This window comes from Durio zibethinus, unplaced genomic scaffold (genome assembly GCF_047325235.1).
Source record: "Durio zibethinus cultivar Kanyao isolate XHJ-2024 unplaced genomic scaffold, ASM4732523v1 HiC_scaffold_394, whole genome shotgun sequence".
Lineage (NCBI taxonomy): Eukaryota > Viridiplantae > Streptophyta > Magnoliopsida > Malvales > Malvaceae > Durio > Durio zibethinus.
The window spans coordinates 67,501-72,500 of record NW_028323017.1 but is presented as its reverse complement, the minus strand read 5'-3'; positions in this window follow the sequence as shown (position 1 = coordinate 72,500).

Below are 5,000 nucleotides of genomic sequence, written 5' to 3'. Positions count from 1 at the left end.
CATGTGCCCACACCAAGGCCCGGCATGTATCGATGGTGTTCGACGTAGGGGCCATCTTCTGCTGATGGTGGTCGAGGCAAGAGCCCGCACCAAGGGCCAGCGTGTGCCCATGGTGCTCGAGGCAACCGTCCGCACCAGGGCCCGAGGCAACCGCCCGCACCAGGGCCCAGCGTGTGCCGATGGTGCTCGAGGCAACCGCCCGCACCAGGGCCCAGCGTGTGCCGATGGTGCTCGAGGCAACCGCCCGCACCAAGGGCCGGCTTGTGCCGATGGTGTTCGAGGCAACCGCCCGCACCAGGGCCCGGCGTGTGCCGATGGTGGTCGAGGCAACCGCCAGCACCAGGGCCCAGCGTGTGCCGATGGTGGTCGAGGCAACTGCCCGCACCAGGGCCCAGCGTGTGCCGATGGTGGTCGAGGCAAGCGCCCGCACCAAGGCCGAGCGTGTGCCGATGGTGGTCGAGGCAAGCGCCCGCACCAGGGCCCAGCGTGTGCCGATGGTGGTCGAGGCAAGCGCCCTCACCAAGGCCGAGCGTGTGCCGATGGTGGTCGAGGCAAGCGCCCGCACCAGGGCCCAGCGTGTGCCGATGGTGGTCGAGGCAAGCGCCCTCACCAAGGCCGAGCGTGTGCCGATGGTGGTCGAGGCAACCGGCCGCACCAAGGGCCGGCGTGTGCCGATGGTGTTCGAGGCAACCGCCCGCACCAGGGCCCAGCGTGTGCCGATGGTGGTCGAGCCAGGAGCCCGCACCAAGGGCCGGCTTGTGCCGATGGTGTTCGGGGCAACCGCCCGCACCAGGGCCCTGCGTGTGCCTATGGTGCTGGGGGCAACCGCCCGCACCAGGGCCCAGCGTGTGCCGATGGTGCTGGGGGCAAGCGCCCGCACCAGGGCCCAGCGTGTGCCGATGGTGCTGGGGGCAACCGCCCGGACCAGGGCCCAATGTGTGCCGATGGTGGTCGAGGGAACCGCCCGCACCAGGGCCCAGCGTGTGCCGATGGTGCTCGGGGCAACCGGCCGCACCAGGGCCCAGGGTCTGCCGATGGTGCTCGAGGCAACCGCCCGCACCAAGGCTCAGCATGTGCCGATTGTGATCGAGGCAACAACCCACACCAGGGCCCAGCTTGTGCCGATGGCGGTCGAGGCAAGTGCCCGTACCGAAGGGCAGCCTATGCCGATGATGGTCGATGCATGTGCCATCACCATGCGTCATCATGTGCCATTGATGGTCGAGGCCTTGGCCGAAGTTCGATTTTGAGCCACGGTGCCCATGCTTGGCTCCAGCATGTGCTGGTGCCGCATTTTTTTCACTCGGGACAGCATCGCCGGAGCATCGCCGGAGTACCGCCGGAGAACCTGACCGGCGGCATTGGGGTTCCGGCGATTGGGAGGGGGGCCGGGGGGGTGTGCGCACATGATGTGCGATGGGTGCTGGTACTTGGCCTTGTGTTGGCCCCCTATCCCTCATCAAACCTCTGAGAATTCACACCCCCTTAAAGAGCATTTGAGATTTTACAGGTTTGCTACCAGTAGCCGTTAAAGTGTCTGAAATGGGGACACTTTTTTCAAACGGTCACAAAATCTTCTCTACTTCGAGTTTTTAGCTGAATTTTTTTGTGCATGCCAACAAAAATAGAAGGATCATGCCTACAAAATTTGGGGCCAAAAATCCTTATAAAAAAATTTTAAAAAATCACGAACCGCAAAAAGTTTCGAAAATCGTGAAAAATAGAAAACGAGTCATCTTCCAACGAAACTTCACGTGAAGGCTTAGGGGACCATTGTATGAATTTACAAGCCATAAAAATGGCATTGGCACGGCAGAAATTTGAAGATGTGCCTAAACCCACCAGGGCCCAGCGTGTGCCGATGGTGCTCGAGGCAACCGCCCGCACCAGGGCCCAGCGTGTGCCGATGGTGCTCGAGGCAAGCGCCCGCACCAGGGCCGATAGTGTGCCGATGGTGCTCGAGGCAACCTGTCGCACCAGGGCCCAGCGTGTGCCGATGGTGATCGAGGCAACCTGCCGCACCAGGGCCCAGCGTGTGCCGATGGTGGTCGAGGCAAGCGCCCGCACCAGCGCCCAGCGTGTGCCGATGGTGGTCGAGGCAACCGACCGCACCAGGGCCCTGCGTGTGCCGATGGTGCTCGAGGCAACTTGCCGCACCAGGGCCCAGCGTGTGCCGATGGCGCTCGAGGCAAGCTCCCGCACCAGGGCCCAGCGTGTGCCGATGGTGCTCGAGGCAACCTGCCGCACCAGGGCCCAGCGTGTGCCGATGGTGCTCGAGGCAAGCGCCCGCACCAGGGCCCAGCGTGTGCCGATGGTGGTCGAGGCAACCGCCCGCACCAGGGCCCAGCGTGTGCCGATGGCGCTCGAGGCAACCTGCCGCACCAGGGCCCAGCGTGTGCCGATGGTGCTCGAGGCAACCGCCCGCACCAGGGCCGATAGTGTGCCGATGGTGCTCGAGGCAACCTGTTGCACCAGGGCCCAGCGTGTGCCGATGGTGATCGAGGCAACCTGCCGCACCAGGGCCCAGCGTGTGCCGATGGTGGTCGAGGCAAGCGCCCGCACCAGCGCCCAGCGTGTGCCGATGGTGCTCGAGGCAACCGACCGCACCAGGGCCCAGCGTGTGCCGATGGTGCTCGAGGCAACTTGCCGAACCAGGGCCCAGCGTGTGTCGATGGCGCTCGAGGCAAGCTCCCGCACCAGGGCCCAGCGTGTGCCGATGGTGCTCGAGGCAACCTGCCGCACCAGGGCCCAGCGTGTGCCGATGGTGCTCGAGGCAAGCGCCCGCACCAGGGCCCAGCGTGTGCCGATGGTGGTCGAGGCAACCGCCCGCACCAGGGCCCAGCGTGTGCCGATGGTGGTCGAGGCAACCTGCCGCACCAGGGCCCAGCGTGTGCCGATGGTGCTCGAGGCAACCTGCCGCACCAGGGCCCAGCGTGTGCCGATGGTGCTCGAGGCAAACGACCGCACCAGGGCCCAGCGTGTGCCGATTCGTCTCGAGGCAAGCGCCCGCACCAGGGCCCAGCGTGTGCCGATGGTGGTCGAGGCTGCCGATGGTGGTCGAGGCAACCTGCCGCACCAGGGCCCAGCGTGTGCCGATGGTGCTCGAGGCAACCGACCGCACCAGGGCCGAGCGTGTGCCGATGGTGCTCGAGGCAAGCGCCCGCACCAGGGCCCAGCGTGTGCCGATGGTGGTCGAGGCAACCTGCCGCACCAGGGCCCAGCGTGTGCCGATGGTGCTCGAGGCAACCTGCCGCACCAGGGCCCAGCGTGTGCCGATGGTGGTCGAGGCAAGCGCCCGCACCAGGGCCCAGCGTGTGCCGATGGTGGTCTAGGCAACCGCCCGCACCAGGGCCCAGCGTGTGCCGATGGTGGTCGAGGCAACCTGCCGCACCAGGGCCCAGCGTGTCTCGATGGTGGTCGAGGCAACCTGCCGCACCAGGGCCCAGCGTGTGCCGATGGTGCTCGAGGCAACCGACCGCACCAGGGCGGAGCGTGTGCCGATGGTGGTCGAGGCAGGCGCCCGCACCAGGGCCCAGCGTGTGCCGATGGTGCTCGTGGCAACCGACCGCACCAGGGCCGACTGTGTGCCGATGGTGCTCGAGGCAAGCTGCCGCACCAGGGCCCAGCGTGTGCCGATGGTGGTCGAGGCAACCGCCCGCACCAGGGCCCAGCGTGTGCCGATGGTGGTCGAGGCAACCGCCCGCACCAGGGCCCAGCGTGTGCCGATGGTGCTCGAGGCAACCTGCCGCACCAGGGCCCAGCGTGTGCCGATGGTGCTCGAGGCAACCGACCGCACCAGGGCGGAGCGTGTGCCGATGGTGGTCGAGGCAAGTGCCCGCACCAGGGCCCAGCGTGTGTCGATGGTGCTCGAGGCAACCGACCGCACCAGGGCCGAGCGTGTGCCGATGGTGCTCGAGGCAAGCTGCCGCACCAGGGCCCAGCGTGTGCCGATGGTGGTCGAGGCAACCGCCCGCACCAGGGCCCAGCGTGTGCCGATGGTGATCGAGGCAACCGACCGCACCAGGGCCCAGCGTGTGCCGATGGTGCTCGAGGCAACCTGCCGCACCAGGGCCCAGCGTGTGCCGATGGTGGTCGAGGCAACCTGCCGCACCAGGGCCCAGCGTGTGCCGATGGTGGTCGAGGCAAGTGCCCGCACCAGGGCCCAGCATGTGCCGATGGTGCTCGAGGCAACCGACCGCACCAGGGCCCAGCGTGTGCCGATGGTGCTCGAGGCAACCTGCCGCACCAGGGCCCAGCGTGTGCCGATGGTGGTCGAGGCAAGCGCCCGCACCAGGGCCCAGCGTGTGCCGATGGTGGTCGAGGCAACCTGTCGCACAGGGCCCAGCTTTTGCCGATGGTGATCGAGGCAACCGGCCGCTCCAGGGCCCAGCGTGTGCCGATGGTTATCGGGGCAACCGGCCGCACCAGGGCCCAGGGTCTGCCGATGGTGCTCGAGGCAACCGCCCGCACCAAGGCTCAGCATGTGCCGCTGGTGATCGAGGCAACAACCCACACCAGGGCCCAGCTTGTGCCGATGGCGGTCGAGGCAAGTGCCCGTACCGAAGGGCAGCCTATGCCGATGATGGTCGATGCATGTGCCATCACCATGCGTCATCATGTGCCATTGATGGTCGAGGCCTTGGCCGAAGTTCGATTTTGAGCCACGGTGCCCATGCTTGGCTCCAGCATGTGCTGGTGCCGCATTTTTTTCACTCGGGACAGCATCGCCGGAGCATCGCCGGAGTACCGCCGGAGAACCTGACCGGCGGCATTGGGGTTCCGGCGATTGGGAGGGGGGCCGGGGGGGTGTGCGCACATGACGTGCGATGGGTGCTGGTGCTTGGCCCTTGTGTTGGCCCCCTATCCCTCATCAAACCTCTGAGAACTCACACCCCCTTAAAGAGCGTTTGAGATTTTACAGGTTTGCTGCCAGTAGCCGTTAAAGTGTCTGAAACGGGGACACTTTTTTCAAACGGTCACGAAATCTTCTCCGGTTCGAG